Genomic DNA, 27017 nt, shown 5'->3' with positions numbered 1-27017 from the left:
TATTCCATTCTCCCTAGAATAATTAATGCTGTCAATGCTGCAGTGAGATGAGTGGTTGTCGAGAAGTAGAAGAATCGGTCGCTCTTTAGAGCACTTTGTGTTGTTTTGAATATGTTTAAGAACGTATATGAACAATTCCGATATCATCCACCCACTTTTACTGGCTAATCCCAGGGATCCCGGAACACACCCATTTAAAAATTGAGGATTGTAGCGCACGCGTGGAAAAACGTAAGCTGGTGGAAGTCGATTTCCATTGGCGTTGATTATTCCTACAAGGGTGACCAAACTGCCTCTCTCAGCTGAAACAGCTTGCCCAACTTGTCGTTGCCCCTTTGCTGCAATTATCTAGAACATACTTCAAATTGGTTAACACCTTAAAAATTAAGATTGTTAACTAATTTACAAACCTTTGGCGAATCAATGACAGTTGTAATACCAGTTTCATCCAGATTGTATATATCGTTTGATTGAAATGCATAGACTTCATAAAGTTTCTTTAAATTTAAATAAAGTTCATCGACAGCTTCTTTCGAGAAACCTTTTAATCTTGCTAAACTAGTTCGCTCGGGCTTTCGAAGAGACAGGCTCGGATTCCGTTTCATAAACGCGTATAGCCAGTCTTCCCCAGCTTCTTTCGCAACATTCCATTTTTCAGGAAAATCTTTACCGTTAGCGGTAGCGTATTCGTATGCCAACTTCTGAAAACTTTTATATGATAACCCATATTGATAATAGCTACACTTTTTAATGTACTCCACTAGCTCGATTTCTTCCTCCATTGTAAAAACCTGTCTCCAGGTAAACTTTGATTAGTAATTAGTCTTGTGCCCGGCTAACAAATTTCGTTTTTTTACTCGAGATTCAATTGTTTGTCGTTTTAAATTGTATTTTTTACCGGCAGACGTTGCCGTTTCTACACCGCTTAAAACATCTGCAACTGCTTTTTTAATAGCGCTTTCATCAATATCCGATTCGGTTTTACGTTTATAATTTCGAACCATTTTTATATACCTAGATAAATCTATAACTAAGGGAAAAGTTTACTTAACATTATACGGGGCACATTCGGCAGAAATTAAGGTTCGCCGAATGTGCCCCAAGACTAAACGCTGAATCTACCCCGGACATTCCCTTTCCCCTTTTTTCCATTTTTTTACTTTTTGACTATTTGTATATCTCTTAATCACACATTTTTACCTTTTAGTAAATATCAAAGTTTTTTTAATAAATTAAAATACAAGGGAAGAAAACACTTTTTTTATAATAACCGAAAAACACATTAAGCACTCGCGAAATGCAAAAACACTTGCAACTTTATCAGTTGTCCAAAGAGATGTGTGAAACTTTGACTCGATATATTTTATTAGTGGAGAGTAAATTTTCAACTCTACGGGATGATGCCAGACTGCTCTCTCATACCGAAAACGCTATTGCCGAATGTACCCCAAAGCCGAAGCTACCCCGGTCTCCCCTACATAAATAGATGGGTAAAATGTTTGCCTGCCAGTTCGCCAAAGTAACGAATGTAAATGCGTGTAAAGTGGCCTTTTGATGCCACTTATTTTTGGGTTTGCAGCCCCACGCTCACACACCAACAACAAACAGACGCAGCTATTTTAAATTTTATTTATTTTGTCTTTTTAATTGTTCAATAAAATGTTTTTAATTGTTTTATTAATGTTTGTTTTATATAAATTAACACTTCTTAGTTTTTAGCGTGTTCACTTCAGTCGTGTGTAAAATTGATTAAAATATGTATCTCTTGTGCAAGCCGCTCACGCGCCGGGTTGCATTTGCGACATTAGCTGATGTGTGCTTGATGTGTTGAGTTTGACCGTAGGGTGCCATTACATCATCCTCCTTTGGAAAAGAAGGAGTCGGCATGGTGATCAATTCTGCCGGCTTCTTCTTGCCCAAAATCAATTGATGTGTAAGATGTTTTAAATAAGTACATTTATTTGTATAATGCTATTGAACTTATTTAATATGTAAAATAGTTTTAATATGTGGTAATTCAATTTATTTATACAATGCTATTGAACTTATTTAATATGTAAAAAGAGTTTTAATTAATGCTGATTAAATTTATTTATACAATGTTATTGAAAAAGATTTATTTTTTTTTTGCATTGCATTGCACTGGTACCAATAGTGGAAACGTAATATGCTTTGCAGCCGCATGAAAAAATTATAATGTCCATATATTTATTATGTACGGGTTTTATTGTTGGCAACGTGGAAAAAATCCGTAGGTTTAATAGCTAATATGCTTGGTGGTGAAAGTATATAAACCGATGTCGGTATCGACTAAATTATGAACACTTTGGCGAGGAAAATAGTAATTCAGAGAAGTTGTGTGCACCAAATACCGCAGACCTCACAGTGGGTGTTGCTTTCAGACCGAATTATGGAATTACATGCCAAAGAGCACTTTACGACATTTTTGTCTTGTAAGAAATCCGCCATTTTGTGCACGTGGTGTGGCCCGATGGCACGGTCGCCATGTAAATTGGCCTTTTGATGACACTTATTTTTGGGTTTGCAGCCCCACGCTCACACACCAACAACAAACAGACGCAGCTATTTTAAATTTTATTTATTTTGTTTTTTTAATTGTTCAATAAAATGTTTTTAATTGTTTTATTAATGTTTGTTTTATATAAATTAATACTTCTCAGTTTTTAGCGTGTTCACTTCAGGCGTGTGTAAAATTGATTAAAATATGCATCTCATGTGCAAGCCGCTCACGCGCCGGGTTGCATTTGTGACATCAGCTGATGTGTGCTTGATGTGTTGAGTTTGACCGTAGGGTGCCATTACATGCGGTAGTTAAATGATAAGTCCTTTTAATGTTTTTTGGTCGTTATTTGTATTTTTACTCCGTCGTATTTTCCAATGATATTGGAGCACCGAGTACGAACATTTTTGTTAATATTTGAAATAATTAAAATATGTTTTCATTCGAGGGGTCTGCTTGGGCGCCAAATATTAATACATACCTATTATTACATTTTGTTATTATTACATTCTGTTATACAAGAATTAACTCGGTATTTCAGTATATTTAAAGGGTGCCTAGCTTATGGTATAGATAAGATATCCGATTTAGATTATATGTTATGAAATTTTCTCTTCCTTTCAGCCTACCACAAATGATCGCGCAAAGCGATAATTTCTTTGACACTGAACCGTGTCATACTTAAAAATCCGACTAGTTACTATAGTTAACTTATGTCATGTAGTCATATATATGTATATAGTCCTATCATGGGAAGTTCTATAAACCTATAGAGATAAAGGTAGAACAGATTTCCTTGTCTCTTCTATACATAGAAATAATTTGATATTATAAAATCACCTCGTTCGTTTATAGCACTGCTTTCCCACAACGCATATCGTTACAGCATATTAGAACCAACTCTTGGCAGGGATTCCACCCTGACCGCTGCAACGCCACTAGTAATTTTACTTTGAAACAGTGGCTTTTTCACCATTCGATCTAATTCAACCTGAATATGTTTTTGTTTACTTTATTTAGTACATTCTTTGTCTATGCATTACGTTTTATATTTGGCATCCTGTACATTGCCATTTTATTCGCGTATGACACAAAACACATCGTAGCTGTTTGGGAAGCTTGTAACGAAGCTTTCTCTGTGCACAGTGGGCGATTTGATATCCCTAGCGGCGTTAAACTAATAAGTCAGTTGTTTCTTAAAGGATCGGAAGAAACTAAAAGTGCATTAATGGTATCCTCCATTGTGTTTTTCCTGGAGTTTTTTCTTGTGCTGTGCTCACGTATATATCGGGTGTTTTTGTGTCTGGCTTTAAGGGCTTTCTCCGACATCATACCAAGTGGAAGAGAAAATGGGCATGAACTAGGCCATGGTATGTCCACCAATAGGTCCATTTTTTTCGTATGTTTTCCTGTATGCGTTTTTTATTTTCTTCAACAACATTTTTGTCAGTACCGCGAACTTGCCACTTTTTTGTTGGATGCCTATAAGAAATGTGCAAGACACTCGAAAAACCTAATCCAGGCATGAAGATAATCCATATTCAAGGAGACTACAATCAATTGGAAAACTTTGAACCAAATTCAAGTCATTCATATTTTTTGGTGTGGCTCTGCATATTCCCCATGTTTGGGAAGAAGACTCCGAGATAACGCTAAAAGTTTTTCCATCCAGCATAGTCATGTGAATCTGGTGATGAATACTTAAAGAGTTTATTTGTGTTGGTACAATATTTAAAATCTGGCTTTTAATATTTTCAATTTCTATACGAGTCAAGTCAGCCGTTTCGTTTTCGCAGAGAATTTTTATTGGTCTACAATATCTAGTTGAGGAAGGTCGGTTGTTTATCCATAGAATTTTCAATCCCTGCTTTATTTGCAATGGTACAATACAAACTGAAAATAAATACTGATCGATCATATTTCCTTCACAATCGCTGAAATTTTGCCTATACGTTGAGTGTTCGCTGCTGCCATCACAGCCCCATTTGTAAACGGCAGTTATATTAGTATTGTTATTTCCAGTCTGCTTTTCAAAAATTTGTGGGTACGCTTGAATGATCCTACCAACAGTATGGTCCACTAAACTTTGCAATGACACTTCAGCGGAATAATCAGTGACTGTTATTTCACTCGGATAGCAATCTTTTTTTCGCAGAGCGTAGTTTATCGTAGCCTGGGTATATATCGGCCTTTTTACTTTTCGCAGATTTCTTTGACAAATTCCACGTATATTTAGTATGACCTACATCTATAAATAACGCTAATGCTTTTTCAGCCGAATATTTTATTGGAAGGAGCGTTGGGGTTTTTATAGATTTCATAACTTTTCCGAAAAATTTACTTTCAGAATTAAGCATGGATACAACCTTTGAAGCACTGCGTTGTCCAGCTTTGTACAAACTAGGGCCTGCAGCTACCAGCAACGCTTCGGATGATACTTCCTGTATAAGGTCAGACACTTTGTCATCTTGTGTCTTACTAAAAAGTTCTGCAAAATCATTTTTTGGACGATCAACATCTACTTTAATTAACGATAGTGGCGTATATAACCATTCCACAGTGGTCTGAATCGCAATTTTTTTGGCATAAACTAGAAAAATGTATTTAGAGCTTTGAAACTTCGTACATTTGCTAATAAGCTCATAGATTATTTTTGGAAACAAATTTTGTTAAATGGGACGACGTCTTCACATAGCTGCCATGTAACCTTGAAATCAAATTTCAGGTTTTTTTACAAAAACTTATAATATACATATATACATTTATTTAGTGTATACATATCTATATTACTTACTTAATTGGCGCTTAACCGTTTAAACGGTTATGGACGTCGAACAAGGTGCGCCAGTCGCTCCTTCGCTTCGCCAACCGGCGCCAATTGGTCACACCAAGGGAGTTTAAATATTTTTCCACCTGGTCCTTCCAACGGAGTAGAGCCGCCCTCTACCTCTGCTTCCATATGCGAGTTCCGATAGAAACACTTTCTTGGCCGGAGCATCATCTTTCATTCGCATAACATGGCCGCCTAGCCAGCGCAGCCGCTGCGTTTTAATTCGCTGAACTATGTTGATGTCTGCGTATAGCTCGTACAGCTCATCATTAAATCTTCTTCGGTACTCGCCATCGCCAACGCGTAGAGATCCATAAATTTTCGAAGAACTTTTCTCTCGAACACTCCCAAAGCCGCTTCATCTGCTGTTGTCATGGTCCATGCTTCTGCCCCATATAGCAGGACGGGTAGTTTTCGATAGCAAGAAATTCTTCCTGGGTATTTTTTCGTCCAGCGATACTAAGTAAAAATTGCGTTTTGGTACTGAGGTCATTGTGTCTAAAAAATAATAAATTGATGGGTAGTGGGTAGTAGCGGTTCAACTAAGGCATTTTGAACACACAATAAAACACGCTTTCACAAAATTTTAAACTTAACTTGAATACGCTTGAATTTTATTAATTTCTAATCCACGAAATACAGGTGTAGGCTACCAATATCATGTTGTTAATACAATTAAGTTCAACTGAGTTTTATAAGTAACACATGCTTAAACAGATCAACCAAATATATTCTACATATAGAATTACCTTGATGTAAGCTATAAAGTAAACTTTTAAGTTAATAGGTAAAAATGTTATTATTTACAGCGAAATGAAAAGAACATTCTATAAGGCAAAAAAAAAATCGTAAAGCACTTGCTAAAAAATATGTTGGGTTTGATAGGTAACAGCTGTTCGTATTTGCTTGGAAGTGGTAATTAACTATCGATTTTTAACTAATTGAAGTATGCGTTATCGATAGGAAATGCAAAATTTCTGCATTATTAAACTTAAAAATTGAATAAAACGCCGCTAGCGCATCCAAATCGCCCACTGTGCTGTGCCCCGATGCTTCTAAACTAACTGCTGGGGTATACTCGCCGTGTCCAGGGTTCCGTACAATAAATTTATACTTTGGGCCCTTTTCCAAGTCGTACAAATTCACTTTATTCAACTCAATTATTTATAACAAACTTATCCTCAAATTTCATTAATCGCACATCTTTACTTAATTTGGTATTTTGGTAACGGTTCACCCAAGTCCCGTTGGCGTGCCTGCTGCCATGCTTACTTATGTTGTTGTTACTCTGCTTTATATATTTGCTATTTATTTTATGCTTTTGTATTGGCTAACGATCCACCAGGTCCCGTTAGCGCGTGGTTATTGGACGCCTTAGTGGCGTGCCTACGCTGGCGTTCGTCGCTACGTTGGCTGTTGTGACACAATTGCTGACAAACGATAATATCAGCTTATTTAATGAAGGACAATGACATTTAAAACGTATTATGTGTATAGCATAAAAACCAGCAAAAAAGCCATCTCTGGCCTTATTTAAAAAATAAGAAGTTAAAGAAGTTTGAGGCCTTAATCCTGCATGCACCACTAGTGTAAACCTACCTTGATAGATGGTGGGAAAGGTAGTTCTGTTTGCGGTTATTGTAGCAGTTTTAACACCGAACTGACAGCCCTTGGTCGGGAAAAATCACGATGTTTTTAACCATCGGACGTCGATTACTAGCAATTTTGATTGTTGTTAGTGTAGCTGCTATGTGTAGTGCAATTGATGTTTGGTGCATCGAAACAAAACGAGCAATTCCCCGTATACAAATGCGAAACAGATTCAAAACCCCATTCTTTTCGCATTAAGACAACTTTAAACTTTTATATAGGCATGTAAAGTTGCAACACAGCACTTCGTTGTGTTGTGTTGTGTATAGTCGACCTAAGCATATGGTCACTATGATTTCAAATCCTTAAATTTGACTTATGCAAAATCAGAAAAATTATCATACAGGGTCAATCACGCTTTTTGACCAGTTAAAACTTTACGATACGATTACTTTGCAGCTTTGCTCAAACGAGATTAAATACATTTTTACGGGATGTGTATTTTAAACTGAAATCCCACTTTTCAAGTACTTAATGTCATATGCCGTATAACTTCATTACATTAATTTTTCTTTTTAAAAATAAATAAACCAAAAGCAAGTAAAAGCAAGCAAATCAAATTACAGCTTATTCGAAAATGTTATTTGTTTGTTACACGATATTTGGTCTTACTATCGGCCAGACTCTGTACAAGCGTTTTCACTTCACCAGGCAAGCGCTTACACAGACCATTATCCCTATATGATATTTTCCAACGTTCATGGAGTAAACGAGTATGACAACACATGGCAATGGTGTTACCGATTATATCAACATCTCCTTAGGATCGTTTACCTTCAGTTTACAAAATAATAGTTGCAAGACATATGATTGAGTTTCCAGCTTGTCACGGCACAAGAGTTAAGGTTTATCGGTCACTATACCGATAAACGCTGAGCAGGGTACTTATAGAGGTTTTTACAATACAAGTACAAATAATTTTGCTTATTACTAAGATATTCCGTTTACGCAATATAGCCCATTTCACATTAGATTCCTATGTTGATTTATTTTATTGATATTACTGAATTACAATCTACCGAAGTACGTACACTGTTTGAGGAGACTCGTGGCAACAACTGCCATTTCAAAAATCTTAATTCTGCAATCTTCCCTAAGTAGCGCATGCTTTTATATTAAGCATGGGCAGTGATACCAAATATAGGAAGTGCGGGTAGGAGGCACGTTTTGTGCTCGTGCCATGCATTTGCTAGGCTAAGTCTCCAACTATTAGGATACAGCTTTCAGATCTAGAAGCTGCAAGTGGCATGCATACTAGAAAACTTCTAGTATTTGCGAAGAGGATGAAGTTATTTTACAACATAGTGCTGTATTTTGATAGGGTTTTTGAGTTTGGCCGCTGAAGAAACTTCTGATAAAGATTAAATAAACTTTATTGCTGTTGCTGAAAACCCGTACAAAAATGAAGACTAATTTAAAAATTATAATTTTATTCAAATACATATTATAATTATTTTACTAACTAGATATAAAGCAATAAATTGTATAACGATTTCATTTCAAATGGAAATCAGTCATCGCGAAAAGTACGTTTTGTCCGAAGATTGCCACATTTTAAATTTCTTTACGCAAAAACAAATTACACTATATTTAATTTTTAAGCCTGCGAAGCCTTTTGTTATTACTACTGTCTACAAATGTTTGTCAACATAAAATTGTTATATAGTAAATAGGAGTACCCTATTAACGAAATTGCTTTCGTAATTGATCATCCATCAATGATGAAATTTATTTTCGTGTCGTATGGTTTATACATCGTGGGGAGTTATTTTGAGTAAGCCAAAAAAACGCAATTATAGTTCTACACCTTAGTAAATATATTGCGCTCCTTAAGCATTGGTAATCCAGCAGGGTTACACATCAGAACACCGACAAGAGATAATAACGAAAAATTTCATAAGTTTCACAAATCCCGAAAAGACACAATCCGATGAAGCCAAAATACAAGCCTATAAAAGTTATTATTCCAAATAAAAGGGTGGAACTTGGTTCACAACGAATATTTATTTAGAATTGGGAGTGGAAGTTCGGTGAAGTATAATACACAAAAAACCTTAAATAACAAGGATTACAAAAAGTATGGTTATAGTACGTGTTAATCTCAAGAAAATGTTATTAGCTAGATATTGTTGATATTATTAAGTTATTGTTAACAATTCTAGCCAGTTTGTCACTGTTCAACTAGATATTGTTAATATTATTTATTTATATTTAACAATGTTAGCGATCAGTTTATCACTGTTCAACTAAGCACCGTTAATATTATTAATTATTTATGTTGAACAATATTAGCGACCAGTTTGTCACTGTTCAACTAATATTGTTACATATGTTAGTATTTTGTTTAGCTTACCTCGTCAAGTGGACGAATATCGCAAAGTGAAAGATGACCACTTGAGAGCGCTTCTTTTATAGCAACAGGTGCTGAGCTTTTACGTTGCTATTAAGAGCTTTGTGTATTCTAATTTTAAATGTTGTGTATATGTGTATCGTAACTAACATATATTGTGGAACATATTGTAGTGCTTTTATATTAACAGGGTTGTCGTTGACAACTAATAGTACTGACTGAGCATTTATACTACTAAAAGTAAATAGTTATACTACTAAATTATACTTATGCTACAAACCTAAAAAATGCAGAAAATTCCAAATCACAACAAGACGCAACAACTTTTTATAGTAACCGAAAGATGAGAATTGAAGCAATTTTTTTTTTTTAAATAAATTTTGTTGGATTTTTTTTTCTGTATTTGAATGTGTCTGTAAATTTGGCGAAATTTGGTCGTGTCAGGATTATTGTTTCGGGATTGTGTATGTCGAATTTTTGTTAATCTTCGCACTTATATTTAATACTCTATGAAATTTAATTCCTTTCTATGTTTATTCAAGCAACTAAATTTGTATCAAGTATAAGGTCCACTCTAAAATAAATTTGCAGTTTTGAAAGTGTGGTAATCCTTCTTCTCTCTTTTACACCCGGAATTTGAGATATTTGATTCATCGCTGAAAGCAGTAGCTTCATTACCTTTTGGTGGTTTGGATCCAATGGTGAATTTATCATAAAAGTCGACCGATAATTCGGTTCCTTCGACCACTCTGTTCTCGGTTTCTTCGATATCTTTGAAAAATCGAATACATTGAGTTTCACTACTTGGTAACCACGTTCTCCCGGCGATGTTATAATAGATGTACTGCCTGGAATCTTTTTGCAAATAGATTGACAGATTAATCCAGTGTTGGATCGTGAACTACCAACTCGGAACGATTCGTCGAGTATATCTTCTATTGAATTGCTGTGTGTCCTATAAAAATGGCGACTCACCAGAAAAATTTAAATGGGAGTGTAGAAATTGAATTTTTAAAGATATATTTACTCCTGAACGAAAATAAAAAAGTTGTTGGAATATGAGCAATCGTGAACGACGTGGATGTGGTTGCCATGGTACGAGATGATGAGGATGGCCACTGAAAATTTTCGGCGTATTTGTTGGTATTCCAATTAGATGTTTCTAATGTCATATGGGCATCCGTATACGTCGTGTACCACTCGCTGTTTAATATGGTACTTACTAAATTCCTCATTGAACACATGCCTAATAAAAAAAAATTTGTATAAATATATTTTATATAAATAATTTGTATTACCTAATTCTTTCTTTTGGTTCAGTAGTTGTTTTTGAACAAAAGTCATCGATTCCATCATATTGTGCAGATACCTCTTCGTATCTCGCTTCGTATTGCTTCTCCACCAAAGAGAAAGATATCAAAATCTCTAATGTATTGATATACAATAGAAACTTCTTCGTCCACATCACTGGAAAGAAAGAAAGAAGAGAAATATTGTCCGCATTCTCTGGAGGTATCGATGCCTTGCAGTGGCGTCCCTAGGGTATCAAAGGTGGGAGGTAGATGCTATAAAAATGCCGACTCACCAGAAAAATTTAAATGGGAGTGTAGAAAATGAATTTTTAAAGATATATTTACTCCTGAAAGAAAATAAAAAAGTTGGAATATGAGCAATCGTGGACGACGTGGATGTGGCTGCCATGGTACGAGATGATGAGGATGGCCACTGAAAATTTTCGGCGTATTTGTTGGTATTCCAATTAGATGTTTCTAATGTCATATGGGCATCCGTATACGTCGTGTACCACTCGCTGTTTAATATGGTACTTACTAAATTCCTCATTGAACACTTGCCTAATAAAAAAGAAAAATTAGTATATATATCTTTTATATAAATAATTTGTATTACATAATTCTTTCTTTTGGTTCAGTAGTTCTTTTTGAACAAAAGTCATCGATTCCATCATATTGTGCAGATACCTCTTCGTATCTCGCTTCGTATTGCTTCTCCACCAAAGAGAAAGATATCAAAATATCTAATGAATTGATATCCAATAGAAACTCCTTCGTCCACATCACTAGAAAGAAAGAAAGAAGAGAAATATTGTCCGCATTCTCTGGAAGTATCGATGCCTTGCAGTGGCGTCCCTAAGGTATCAAAGGTGGGCGGTCCTATAAAAACGTCTACTCACCAGAAAAATTGAAATGGGAGTGTAGAAAATGAATTTTTAAAGATATATTTACTCCTAAAAGAAAATAAAAAAGTATATTATAAAAGTTATTTATTCCAAATAAAAGTGGAGGAACTTGGTTCACAATGAATTTTTATTTAGATGTGGCTGTGGGAGTGTAAGTTCAGTGTAGTATAATACACAAACAAACCTTAAATAAAAAGGATTACAAAAGTAGGGTTATAGTACGTGTTAAAAATGTTATTAGCTAGATATTGTTAATATTATTAATTTATTGTTAACAATTCTAGCGACCAGTTTGTCACTGTTCAACTAGATATTGTTAATATTATTTATTTATATTTAACAATGTTAGCGAACAGTTTATCACTGTTCAACTAAGCACCGTTAATATTAATTATTTATGATGAACAATACTAGCGACCAGTTTGTCCCTGTTCAACTAATATTGTACATATGTTAGTATTTTAGCTTACCTCTGAAGTGGACGAAAATCGCAAAGTGAAAGATGTCCACTTGAGAGCGCTTCTTTTATAGCAACAGGTGCTGAGCTTGTACATTGCTATTAAGAGCTTCTGTATTCTAATTTTAAATGTTGTGTATATGTGTATGGTAACTAACATATACTGTGGAACGGAACATATTGTAGTGCTTTTGTGTGTCATAACTAGCATATGTTGTGGAATGATTTGTAGTGCTTTTATATTAACCCTGGAACACTAGTCATATTTTTAATACGTAAACACTAATTGTTAGTCGAATCGACTAACATATATAAAATACCGACTTCTTCAATATATATTTATACAATTTTATATATTTAATTCATTTACTGTTTTTTGCTTTATTTTAAGTAATAATTAAATCACACTTTATTTTTTTTATAAAGAAATTTATTTTATTAGCATATTTTCCAATTATCCTTTTTTAGGAACATTTTTTAAGATCAGTTGCTAAAATTAGAAACAAAAAAATTTAACTGAGGATAAAATCAAATAGTTCATTTTAAACAAAAGAAAGTAAGTTAAACATAAATCCATTATAAAAATAAAAGATTAAATTTAATTTGAATAACATTTGTTACACACTTCAATCTTATGCTCTCCACATATATTTTTTCCGCAGGTAGCACATGCTGACTTGGTCATGCGATGTTTCTGGTACGGGCAAAATCGGCAAAGTTTTCTCTTTTTGCCAGCTACTTGTGCATTTGGGCTTGATGAGGCTTCATTATCATTTGAAGCTGTTAAAATTTTTATTTTATCTTTCGTTGCTTCTTTTAATGTAGGAACTTCTAAACGTTTATTTAAATAAGGCATGACCAATTCTTTATGAAGTTCTTTCATGAAATCTTTTCGATTAAGGGGCTTTTTGCCGTCTTTGTGGTTGTTGTGACAATAAATTATATAGTTGTTGATAGAAACCATATTCAATATACCATAAAACATGCACATTGGCCATCTTTTCGTTTTTCTGCTACATGACATAATGCTGCACATTTGATTAAAGGTGTCGACAGCGCCTTGGATTGGTTGTAAAACTCCACCATATGCGGTTTGTTTGATTCATCATTAATAGTTCCTTCTTCACCGGTAGTGGATACCATGTATACCATTTTGTTGGGTTTTGGCTTATACGATAACAGTTAACTCATTGTCATAACAAAACTTTGACGTCCATACTTTTCTCTCTTTCGAATTTAACATTTCCTTTTGAATTTCTTTTTTGTTTGAACGTAAGGTACCCAAAATTGTCAAATTATATGGGTGACGAAGAAGCAACTTTGCTAGTGGGATGGAAGTAAACCAATTGTCCATAGTTATATTGCGGTTAGATCCATGAATTGTACGCGTAAGCTCCTTTACAAAATATTCACCAAGTGGTAAGCCGCCAGTATTTGTACTTTTTCCCAAATAAGGAATTGCATCCAGCATATATTTTGAACCACTGTCACATATCATCACAGTTTTAATGCCATACTTAGCCGGTTTATTTAGTATGTAAATTCTAAAGGAGCATCTACCTCGAAATGCTAGAAGTTGTTCAACAATTGTGACGTATAGGCCTGCATCATAATTTCTGCGACCATTTTCAATAAATACTTCCCAAACTTTTCTTATTGGCGTAAATTTATCATCGCTTATATATCTGAGTCTTTCAGATTTGTCATCAAACCGTAGACAGTGTCAAAAATTCGAATCTAGCTCTACTCATTGTAGTAACATACCTGTTGCCGGAAAAAGATGAGTCAAACAATTCATTTACATTTAGGTGGTTATCTTTAAGTGCAGCTGACAATAATAATAATCCCACAAATGCCTGTATTTCATCTTTTTCAGTTTTTCTCTGAGTGGCAGTGGCTTTTTCATAGTTTGATTGTGTCATCTCGATTTCTACGTTGGTCCATTTTACAATTTCGTCGAATATTTCATCCGTCAAAAATAATTTAAAACATAATAATGGGCTTTACTTTGTCGTGTAGGGCCCTGTGGCTTGTGAACAATATTCATAGCTGCCTGTCTGGCTGCAGTTTTAGGCTTTTGAGTACTCCATACATGTTTGTTTTTACCACGGATCACTTTTTTAGTAAACCTGATTATTTTTGAAGAATCTGTTAATTGATTAGTGATTTTTTCACCCACTGGATGATCGTCATTATCTAAACCTTCCTCTGCTTGATACTCTAAGTCTGAATCAACGTTATCATCCGAATCAACATGTTCTTCCACTTCTAAAGTATCTTCGTAGTCACTGCAATTAGTTTCCTCTATCTCCCCGACTTCTAAAGTATCTTCGTAGTCACTACAATTAGGTTCCTCTATGTCGCTTTCTCCACATTCTTCCAAAAATTTGTTTATAAATTCTTCAGTCAAGCCTTTTTTGAAACTCATTTTTCATCCTATGATAAATATCGCCCCGTTAATAATTACTTCATCTTCAATATATCTAACACACATATTTCAAAAATTAATGCTAAAAGTTACATTACCACTAATTGTTAGTCGATCGGACGTACAAGAGCTGAATATTTCAAATAAAACCGTTCCTACTGGTGCTATGCGACCATTCGCGACAAGACAACATCGGCTACTGAGCATACACGAGAGTAGCAAGTAAAGTAAATAAAAAAATAGTTAGCTAAATGGAAGTGATGTTAGTCGATTCGACTAACATTAGTGTTCTAGGGTTAATAGGGTTGTCGTTGACAACTAATAGTACTGAATGAGCATTTATACTACTAAAAGTAAATAGTTATAGTACTAAATTATACTTATGCTACAATATTAGATAAATACGTAAGTGACACATTAGTATAATACATATTCGTCTTTTTTGGAAATCTGATCTGGTATCGCTTCCTCTTCGTTTTCTGTTAAAACCGGCGACACATCGTCTATCACCACTGTTTCGCGATTCATTGTCAATTGTTTCTTGTATATTATTATCTAGCAATCATGGCCTACGGCCGATGCATTTCTGTATTGCGCTTTAAATTTTTTCTCTTTATTTGATTTTGCGTTCTCTGGTTTTTAGATTTAACTTGTTTTTAGAATTATTTGTTCTTGCAAGATGAAATAATGTTGCTTAGAGTTTGCGAATAATGTGAGCGGAATTATAGTTTATGTTTATAATTACCTAGACTGTTAACAGCCTCGCAAGTTGCTTCAAACTTTTTTTATATAAATTTTAATAATTTTTTATAAATATATATATGTATATACATCAATGAAAATTGAATTGAAAAAATTCATATAAAATGCATATTGATGCTTAGCGAATTTATATTAAGTCGCAGCTTTGAAACACAGGATTTGTCCGAGATATTTTACAGCAGCATGCGGTAAGTTACAACTGAGAAAGAAATTCCCCCAGTAATACTTATAGTATTATAGTTCAATTGATCATTATAAAAAAATTAAATATATGCTGCTGCTGTATTTAACTCTATTTTCTATAATTTTCTTGTTGCTTTTTCACAGAATTTTTGTTATAGATATTGCGTACACATTTAAGTGAAACTAAATACCAATATTCTTATTATTTAAAGAACATAGTGTTTAAGACTACACAAGTTAAACATAATTATTTGTGAAATATGTATGAAACTAACTGCCCTAATGTTATTTTTAATGAATATTATGTTTAAGAAAGCAGTAATTGTTTAAAATTGAATGTCAAATATGTAAATTTAAATGCATATTTGTGTCTTATTTCCACGCATATAGTAGTTTATGGAGAACACTTATGTTAAGTGCCTACAAACCACAAGATTTAATGATTATTTTAGACAATGTCACTTAGACGAAAAACAATATTTAATATCCTCGTAGTTGAAGAATTCGACTGGAACATTGACTGCAGTTCTTCGGTTACAATTGATAAATTTGAATTATCTGTGCATGTCCTATTAAAGAAAGGATAATCGGGGACAAGGTGCAAGTGTTGACTATATTTAATGACAAATTTGCAGCAACATTCAGTCCCTCCTTGAATAAATCCCTAAACGATCGAAGAATAATCATTAAATTCTCTAATACCTTCAATTTGCGGAAAGAATATAGTTCCTTCTTTAGTGTTTCGTATCACTTAATATTTCTATGTTTCTTCCTATGAAGAAATATTCGCGTTTCTCCCGTAAATCTTTCAGTTCCTCCTTTGGACCAATGACGCATTGAAAATGTATGTCCCTTAATAGGTGATGGTGTTGCGTTATTAAATTATCATAACGTATCCTTTTTACAGATCTTTTGTTTAGCAAAGTATTTGTGCGATAGTCGATGTTTCTTTTTAAGCTAACCAATATTAACGTTGATTCACTTGCATTCTTGTTTTTGCGAATTGTAGCAAAAAATTCAAAACAAACATGATTCAATGTAATTGTGTGTTAATGAATGAACATTGTTCACAATATTCACTGTTTTAATAAATTTATTTGTAGATTTTTAATTAAAGTTTTCTTAGATTATTAACAAAGTACATCACGTGCTGTAACATGCAATATGGTACTTGACGTTCAAGGAAATTATTTTCTCTTGCGTGCCATTTTCCAAAATTCTTTCAAAATTTTAACAGAACTAGAGTTTTGTTTTGCCTGGCGTTCGTTCGTTTTGGAACTGACGCCGCGGTGCTGCCCTGGTACAGCAATTCGTCTGTAGCTGATGAGTTCGAAATAGCTGGGGTTGATGGTGGTCCGCGGCCCTGGGGTCGGAGTTATCTTTTCTGGGTGCCTGTTATCTTGGTTGTGGTTGATTTGAGGTATATTTACCAAACCTTATTACACAATTTTCTATTAATCTTCTTTTGATTAATTCTTTTAACTATTCTATCGATTAATTGTTCTAACACTGGCAAGATACCATGCCTATTTTCAAGTTTTTTAATGCAGGCGATGTTGGGAAAAGTATGACTCAAAGTCCGCAGTGTGTGGCACGATCCCACCTCCAAAGGCATGTCAATGTTAAAAGGGTATATAAAGTGTAGGGATCTGCCCTAAGCAAAATGTATAACAATTCTCATGCCTAGTGGCAAATCCACAGAACTACATGATAGTCGCTAAATAAGCTTCTGATGTACAGCATTCATTAATCCTGGGTGAAAAGGAACCTCACTGTTTGCAAACTCGTGATTATCTAGCGAGAAGTCAGCGTTTGCTAGAAAGTTAGTCTGCTCTTGAGACAGACGTATACTGGGCGTGTAACCAAGACAGTTAATGTTTATGTCATGCCCGTTCCAACGATAAGCATCAGGTAAATCCCAATTTACTGCTGCACCATTGGCTCGAGCAAGGTCTTGGCATATCCTTTGCGTGAAAACGCCTAGGCACGGATAGAGCATGTAACGACCCACGTTATCTTTAACGGACCCGAAATAACCCGGGATTACAATCTCCCTTCCTCCTATTTGCATGGTAGCAGATACCAAGGAAGGCTTAACAAATTCGAACAAAAGTTCGCGACCGCCCGGTACAGTGGTGTTGCCAAATCCTGCTAAGTACATAGCAAAACTCTTCGGTACGGTATACCCTCCTGTGGTGATGCCAATCTGTAATACCGCATTAAGGAATTCTAGTTCATCGTAGGTAACGGCAAACCCATTTTGATGATGAATATGCAAAAGACGCGCATAGAGAATGTTTGCCAAATAAAAGTCTAAGGCGCACTTCGGTACTACTTTCCCGAAGCTTGGGCTAAGCGCACTAAGATGGCTGTAAATTTCAGAGGCTATTAACGGAAACCCCTGGCACGTGCTAACAATTTTTGGTCTGTCAGCAACTTCTCTAAATTCGTCGCTGGGTGCTGGGAAATAAGAGTCACCCTCCTGGGTGAAAAGGAACCTCACTGTTTGCAAACTCGTGATTATCTAGCGAGAAGTCAGCGTTTGCTAGAAAGTTAGTCTGCTCTTGAGACAGACGTATACTGGGCGTGTAACCAAGACAGTTAATGTTTATGTCATGCCCGTTCCAACGATAAGCATCAGGTAAATCCCAATTTACTGCTGCACCATTGGCTCGAGCAAGGTCTTGGCATATCCTTTGCGTGAAAACGCCTAGGCACGGATAGAACATGTAACGACCCACGTTATCTTTAACGGACCCGAAATAACCCGGGATTACAATCTCCCTTCCTCCTATTTGCATGGTAGCAGATACCAAGGAAGGCTTAACAAATTCGAACAAAAGTTCGCGACCGCCCGGTACAGTGGTGTTGCCAAATCCTGCTAAGTACATAGCAAAACTCTTCGGTACGGTATACCCTCCTGTGGTGATGCCAATCTGTAATACCGCATTGATGAATTCTAGTTCATCGTAGGTAACGGCGAACCCATTTTGATGATGAATATGCAAAAGACGCGCATAGAGAATGTTTGCCAAATAAAAGTCTAAGCGCACTTCGGTACTACTTTCCCGAAGCTTGGGCTAAGCGCACTAAGACGGCTGTAAATTTCAGAGGCTATTAACGGAAACCCCTGGCACGTGCTAACAATTTTTGGTCTGTCAGCAACTTCTCTAAATTCGTCGCAGGGTGCTGGGAAATAAGAGTCACCCTCCTGGGTGAAAAGGAACCTCACTGTTTGCAAACTCGTGATTATCTAGCGAGAAGTCAGCGTTTGCTAGAAAGTTAGTCTGCTCTTGAGACAGACGTATACTGGGCGTGTAACCAAGACAGTCAAGAGTGTCATGCCCGTTCCAACGATAAGCATCAGGTAAATCCCAATTTACTGCTGCACTATTGGCTCGAGCAAGGTCTTGGCATATCCTTTGCGTGAAAACGCCTAGGCACGGATAGAACATGTAACGACCCACGTTATCTTTAACGGACCCGAAATAACCCGGGATGACAATCTCCCTTCCTCCTATTTGCATGGTAGCAGATACCAAGGAAGGCTTAACAAATTCGAACAAAAGTTCGCGACCGCCCGGTACAGTGGTGTTGCCAAATCCTGCTAAGTACATAGCAAAACTCTTCGGTACGGTATACCCTCCTGTGGTGATGCCAATCTGTAATACCGCATTGAGGAATTCTAGTTCATCGTAGGTAACGGCGAACCCATTTTGATGATGAATATGCAAAAGACGCGCATAGAGAATGTTTGCCAAATAAAAGTCTAAGGCGCACTTCGGTACTACTTTCCCGAAGCTTGGGCTAAGCGCACTAAGACGGCTGTAAATTTCAGAGGCTATTAACGGAAACCCCTGGCACGTGCTAACAATTTTTGGTCTGTCAGCAACTTCTCTAAATTCGTCGCTGGGTGCTGGGAAATACGAGTCACCCTCCTGGGTGAAAAGGAACCTCACTGTTTGCAAACTCGTGATTATCTAGCGAGAAGTCAGCGTTTGCCAGAAAGTTAGTCTGCTCTTGAGACAGACGTATACTGGGCGTGTAACCAAGACAGTTAATGTTTATGTCATGCCCGTTCCAACGATAAGCATCAGGTAAATCCCAATTTACTGCTGCACCATTGGCTCGAAAAAGGTCTTGGCATATCCTTTTCGTGAAAGCGCCTAGGCACGGATAAAACATGTAACGACCCACGTTATCTTTAACGGACCCGAAATAACCCGGGATGACAATCTCCCTTCCTCCTATTTGCATGGTAGCAGATACCAAGGAAGGCTTAACAAATTCGAACAAAAGTTCGCGACCGCCCGGTACAGTGGTGTTGCCAAATCCTGCTAAGTACATAGCAAAACTCTTCGGTACGGTATACTCTCCTGTGGTGATGCCAATCTGTAATACCGCATTGAGGAATTCTAGTTCATCGTAGGTAACGGCGAACCCATTTTGATGATGAATATGCAAAAGACGCGCATAGAGAATTTTTGCCAAATAAAAGTCTAAGGCGCACTTCGGTACTACTTTCCCGAAGCTTGGGCTACGCGCACTAAGACGGCTGTAAATTTCAGAGGCTATTAACGGAAACCCCTGGCACGTGCTAACAATTTTTGGTCTGTCAGCAACTTCTCTAAATTCGTCGCTGGGTGCTGGGAAATGCGAGTCACCCTCCTGGGTGAAAAGGAACCTCACTGTTTGCAAACTCGTGATTATCTAGCGAGGAGTCAGCGTTTGCTAGAAAGTTAGTCTGCTCTTGAGACAGACGTATACTGGGCGTGTAACCAAGACAGTTAATGTTTATGTCATGCCCGTCTCAACGATAAGCATCAGGTAAATCCCAATTTACTGCTGCACCATTGGCTCGAGCAAGGTCTTGGCATATTCATTGCGTGAAAACGCCTAGGCACGAATAGAACATGTAACGGACCCGAAATAACCCGGGATGACAATCTCCCTTCCTCCTATTTGCATGGTAGCAGATACCAAGGAAGGCTTAATAAATTCAAACAAAAGTTCGCGACCGCCCGGTACAGTGGTGTTGCCAAATCCTGCTAAGTACATAGCAAAGCTCTTCGGTACGGTAACCCTCCTGTGGTGATGCCAATCTGTAATACCGCATTGAGGAATTCTAGTTCATCGTAGGTAACGGCGAACCCATTTTGATGATGAATATGCAAAAGACGCGCATAGAGAATGTTTTCCAAATAAAAGTCTAAGGCGCACTTCGGTACTACTTTCCCGAAGCTTGGGCTAAGCGCACTAAGACGGCTGTAAATTTCAGAGGCTATTAACGGAAACCCCTGGCACGTGCTAACAATTTTTGGTCTGTCAGCAACTTCTCTAAATTCGTCGCTGGGTGCTGGGAAATACCAGTCACCCTCCTGGGTGAAAAGGAACCTCACTGTTTGCAAACTCGTGATTATCTAGCGAGAAGTCAGCGTTTGCTAGAAAGTTAGTTTTTTCTTCGAAAATTATCAGTCCACAAATCAAATGTTAGTGCAAAATGTTTCTGGCCAGAGATTTTTTGTCGAAATGTGTTTAAAACGCATTCATAAACATCATCTAACGCTGTTGTTGAAATGGTTTTGAAATGTGGTATATCACCATCAGCTAATACAACTTCGTATTTTTTTAGGAAGTCTTTTATTCCATTATTGGAAATTGTATGGAACGGTACTAAATCTCGTTCCATCCACAATGCCAAGTCTCTTCCCAATAGCCATTTGCAATCCGTTGAAGATTTTTTAGGACATTTTTTAAAAAAGTTTGATATGTTAGAACTACTTTCAGCATCGAAATCACGAATATTGTGTTCATTTTTTAAGTGCCTCGTTAGATTCCCTGTAGAAACGTTTTTGCTATATGACTGGATCTTGGAACTAAAATATTTGTTACTTGTGAAATAGAAAAAGTACTAGGCTCAAAACTTACCATGAAAAAATTATGGATGAATCCTCATTTTTCCGTTTTGTTAGACAAAGGTTGCAAAAAACTTTTCTTTTTCAATAGTTTTTCCAACTTGAGCCTTTTCTAACGTTCCGAAAAATTGCCAAACACTGCTTTTACGTCGGCTACTTGCAATTTGTAGTTTGATTATGTAATCCTTCACTGCCTTTTCCATCTGTAAGTTACAGGCCGATAAAGCAGAACGAAAATGCATAAAATTTAAGAACAAATTAGTTAGCTTTTTTGCATTTTCACATAATAAACGCTTTCCTACATAACATATTTTTATTATAAGTCTTCATTAATTAATCGCGGCCACCGTGGTGTGATGGTAGCGTGCTCCGCCTATCACACCGTATGCCCTGGGTTCAACTCCCGGGCAAAGCAACATCAAAATTTTAGAAATAAGATTTTTCAATTAGAAGAAAATTTTTCTAAGCGGGGTCGCCCCTCGGCAGTGTCTGGCAAGCGCTCCGATTGTATTTCTGTCATGAAAAGCTCTCAGTGAAAACTCATCTGCCTTGCAGATGCCGTTCGGAGTCGGCATAAAACATGTAGGTCCCGTCCGGCCAATTTGTAGGGAAAAATCAAGAGGAGCACGACGCAAATTGGAAGAGAAGCTCGGCCTTAGATCTCTTCGGAGGTTATCGCGCCTTACATTTATTTATTTTTATTTTCTTCATTAATTAAAGATGTTGGTACATCAAACAAAAGCTACTTGCACTATCTACTAATAATAAAATGGGTAATTCTATACGACAGCACGACACTGCTAATACGCGTCCAAAAATATCGAGAGAGGTGTCGAAAGACGCGTATTAATCTCGAGAACAATAATCCGAAACCGGAAAATAAAAATTTTATCTCTGTCCGGAGATATTTGCAGTTGAAGTTGGCGATTTTCATGTGGTTGTTGTTGTGATTGTACCCACAAAAAAAATTGTGCATCACCGTGGCCGAAGGCCGCCAACGCAAAAAGATGTTCTGCGCAAAAATACTATGGATTTCACCCCCGGTTTCGGAGCGACCCGTGGGTCTTTTTTCGGTTTTTCGTTAATATCTTTTGAACGGGTTAAAATTTGTATTCTCTTCGGATTATTAATACTGATGTCAAGACGCACCGTTTGATACCTCTCTCGGACGCGTATTAGCAGTGTCATGCTGTCGTAAAAAATTACCAATATTTGGTAGAGAAACCCTCCCAAATGACAAAATCAAATGCTTCACCTTCCGGATGCTTCTAGTTCTTGTAAAATGAAATTTTATTTATTTGGTAATGTCTAGAACAGCGGTTTACTCCTATCTCTTGACAGAGTTGAAGTTTTTCTTTTCCACCTTCGGATTGTTGTTGACGAGTCCAAGACGCGCAGTTTGACACCCCTCCCGATATTTTCGGACGCGATTTTGCAGTCGACCGCTGTTGTATACGTTTACCTTACCTTTAACAATTTACTTAAGTACTATAATAAAAAATGTAAGAAAGTGACAAGAAATTGTCCACTTATTTTTCCACTAAATTCCACTTAAAAGAGATCTTATATTTTAAATTTTTATTCCAACCTCGTGAGGTTTGAAATGCATACCTAATATATGTTGTTTTTAGAAAATAACTTTAAGCCGATCTAAAAAAATTTATTTTGGTATTAGTGTTCTTAATGCTATAGCAACACGAGTCATTTGATACCCATTTTTATAACATCGAACCCATTTTCGATGTAGATAATCAGCATTATATAGCCTAAAATAAGTACAAAATATAGTCCCGCGCCGGACGCCGCGCCGACGCGCCGATATTTTTGACATTCGGCGGCGGCGTGCGAAAAACGACCAAAATTGGCGGCGGCGGCGGCGGCGTATATATCTACCCCACACGTATGGTAGGAAGCTGTCACAGCTCGCCAGATATCTCAATCGTGAGCGCAGAACTCGTAAACTGCGTCAACTGGCAGCCGATGGTAACATTGGCATCCGACCACCTGCCCATACTTATTTCGCTTGAGCGTACCGCCGACTTCATCGTCACTGAAAAACGCACTTTCATAAACTTCAAAAAAGGAAAGTGGGAAGAATATAAATCCTTTACAGACAGCCGCTTTGCTGCCCTCCCTATCCCGACCGATGCCCGCCAAGGGGAGCGTGCCTTCCGTAAGGTCATTAAATCCGCCTCGGCACATTTCATTCCCGCCGGGAGAATTCCCGAAATCCGGCCCCACTTCACGGCGGAGGCCGCAAACTTAGCGAGAGAACGTGACCTTATAAGACAGCTTGATCCAGGCGACCAGCAAATAAGGGATATAAACCAACGCATCAGATTGCTTGTGGATGAACAAAAGCGGGCGAAATGGGAGGAACACCTAAGAGGTTGTAACCTCTCTACCGGTGTGGGTAAACTTTGGTCCACCGTAAAGTCCCTATCGAATCCGACTAAGCACAAAGACAAAGTTTCCATCGCCTTTGGCGACAAAGTGCCGTCGGACGCGAACAAATGCGCGAGCGCTTTCTGCCGACAATATATAATGCATCCTACGGTCGACAAAGATAGACGGAGAGCCAATAGACACGCACATAAACACAAATTCAGCGCGTCACCAATCACCATCACCGCTAAAGAAGTTGAGGACGGCATTGGTCGTGCTAAACCATCCAAAGCAGTGGGCCCAGACGGCATAGCCATGCCGATGCTTAAAAGCCTAGGGAAAGAGGGTTTCAAATATTTAGCGCATGTCTTCAACCTGTCTCTTTCCACCTTTGTCATACCCGAGAAATGGAAAATGGCCCAGGTGGTCCCGCTACTAAAGCCTGGGAAACCAGCTAACGTAGGTGAGTCATATCGTCCGATATCTCTCCTATCGCCAGTGGCAAAGACGCTTGAAGCCATTTTGCTCCCTTATTTCCAAGCACATTTGCAGCTAGCCCCTCATCAGCATGGCTTCAGAAAACTCCATAGCACTACCACCGCGCTAAATGCCATTAGCACCCAGATAAATTGCGGTTTAAATCAATACCCCCACCATAGAACAGTACTCGTAGCGCTAGACCTATCAAAAGCTTTTGATACGGTCAACCATGGCTCGTTACTGCAAGACCTGGAAGGGTCTACCCTTCCCCCATGTCTTAAAAGGTGGACCGCAAATTATCTGGGTGGTCGGCAGGCATCGGTGCAATTTAGAAACGAAACATCAAAACCAAGGAGAATTAAACAAGGGGTGCCACAGGGTGGTGTCCTATCCCCACTTTTGTTTAATTTCTACATATCTAAGCTACCTTCACCACCGGAAGGAGTCACAATCGTTTCCTACGCCGATTACTGCACAATAATGGCCACAGGCCCAGGCCCAAAGATCGATGCGCTATGCAATAAAATAAACGGCTACCTCCCTGATCTATCCAGTTTTTTCGCCTCGCGAAACCTGGAATTATCACCGACTAAATCTTCCGCGACCTTATTTACAACATGGAGGTCCCAAATGTCGACCATTTTGAACATCCACGTCGATGGCACTACGCTACCGACTGTCCTACACCCCAAAATCTTGGGTGTGACGTTTGATCAGGATCTACATTTTGGTGAGCACGCAGCCGCAACTGTTCCGAGTATTCAGAGCCGTAACAAAATCCTCAAATCCCTCGCTGGCAGTACTTGGGGAAAAGATAAAGAAACGCTCATGACTACATACAAAGCAATCAGCCAGCCGATTACGTGCTACGCGTCACCCATATGGTCGCCAAGCCTAAAAATCGCCCACTGGAAGAAACTACAGGTCTGCCAAAATACTGCTCTCAGAATTGCCACGGGCTGTCTTCTTATGTCCCCAGAACACCATCTGCATAATGAGGCGAGAATACTCCCCATCAGGGAGAGAAATGAGATGCTGACCAAACAGTTCCTGTTGAATACCCAGAAACCTGGGCATCCCAACAGACATCTGATTGATGAACCAGCACCGCCTAGGGGCTTAAGGAGTCATCTCCGTAAGCATTTTGAGGAAATACGGCACCTGAGAACCCAGCCGTATGAAGTGAAAAAACACAAGCAGGTCCTTTGTGAACTCCAGAAACAGGCGTCGGACCTTTATGCCGGGAATTGCCCGGTGAATCCAGTGCTTAACGAAAATTATCCAAAACTCGCGGAAGAGGAACGCATACTCCCCAGGGAAACGCGTCTCACTCTTGCTCAACTTCGTTCTGGATACTGTAAAAGGTTAAACTCTTACCTATCCAGAATCAACCCCGACATACAAAATGTATGCCCCGCTTGCAATGTGTCCCCACATGACACCAATCATCTCTTCAATTGTAATGTGGAACCAACGCCTCTAACACCCCTTTCCTGATGGTCCACCCCTGTTGAAACGGCAAGTTTCCTTGGACTCCCGTTAGAGGATATTGATGACAATTTGTGATTGGTCGCGGCTATTAGGTGGGGCGAGCATTGCTACAACAACAACATAGTCGCTAAATAAGTAGAGTAGTAACTTCGAAACAGGCTATTATTTATATGCGCATTTCAAAACACATATTTTGTTAATGTGAGCAAAATATTTTGGTTATTTGAGTGATAGCAAACATATGTGTACACGTCTTGCCTCGCTGCTCGATAATCAACGACTAAACTACTATTACTACGATGCTTTTACATGGAATAAACATTTCAAATACACATGTTTCAACAAATATTTTTAAAAAACGTTTTTTTTTTTTCGATGTTGAAAAAGCTTGCAATGAGTATTGAAGTGACGTGAAATATTTGATAAAAAGAATTATTGAAAGATTCACCTCTTAAACTGAGTAAAAAATGAAATGAATAATAATTTGAATACTCCAATTTAAAATATATATTGATTTAGATTTTATAATTGGGATTTATTTTCTAGATTTAATATTGAGTAGTTTTATATATACTTAAGTGATATGATAAGAAACAAAAATATAGTTTTTTTATATATGAAATTGTTTTTATTTTACTTTAGATGTTCGAACATTTTATTTCGTATATTTCGGGCTAATTTATGAATTTATTAATAAATAGAGAAACATTTCAATTCTTTAAACGACAAACCCTATATTTTAATTATTTAAATTCCAAATATTTTAAGTCTACTGCTATTAACTAAATCTTTAATATTAACAAAATAACTTAAGTATTAAATATGTACATATAAATTAGAAAAAATACTATAGTGAAGGTTGAAATAAAACAAAATAAAACATTTATAATAATTAATATTTCACTATTAATTTTCAAAAATATTTTTATGATCAAGTTTTATCACAGTAAGTACACCAACTCAACATAACCTTGGCATTTCAATTCTCAACAGGCATATGAAGTAGAATTCGAGATTTTGCGGTTGTGATAATCTGTAAGAATTTATTTACCAAATTTTATTTCTAAACTGACCTTGCCTTAGGATTATATTCGCAAAATTGCTAATGAAAATTATATGTCGCATGAGCTAGCGTTTGTTGGTATGTAGCTAAAGCGTAATATCCACATCGCAAGAAATGGAAAGTTCCATAAAACAAAAACGATGAACGTATAGTGCGTTTGTCAGGTAGTATCACCTCTCAAGAAAACTCGTATGCTTTCTGCTAAGATTTTTTAGCAAACTTGCACAGGGAAGCCCTATGTTCGCCAATAAATATATGTACGTCTCATTGTTTGCTGATCAAGGCCCCTTTAAGAACATAGGCGG

The 27017-nt window shown here is 37.2% G+C and overlaps 1 protein-coding gene across 1 annotated transcript in view; it reads left to right on the top strand.

Moving 5' to 3' along the window:
- The window catches only part of LOC137239292 (uncharacterized), a 157888-nt gene extending 131343 nt beyond the window's left edge, over positions 1-26545 (top strand). Inside the window, exon 12 of the mRNA XM_067764427.1 lies at positions 12474-26545. The gene's annotated coding sequence lies outside the window, so the exon portion shown is untranslated. The remainder of the gene's footprint in view (positions 1-12473) is intronic.
- The last annotated feature ends 472 nt before the right edge of the window (positions 26546-27017 follow it).

This window comes from Eurosta solidaginis, chromosome 2 (assembly GCF_040869045.1).
Source record: "Eurosta solidaginis isolate ZX-2024a chromosome 2, ASM4086904v1, whole genome shotgun sequence".
In the NCBI taxonomy this organism is placed as follows: Eukaryota; Metazoa; Arthropoda; class Insecta; order Diptera; family Tephritidae; genus Eurosta; species Eurosta solidaginis.
Note: the sequence above shows the minus strand (reverse complement) of the source record. Positions and strands in the feature narration are given on the sequence as shown.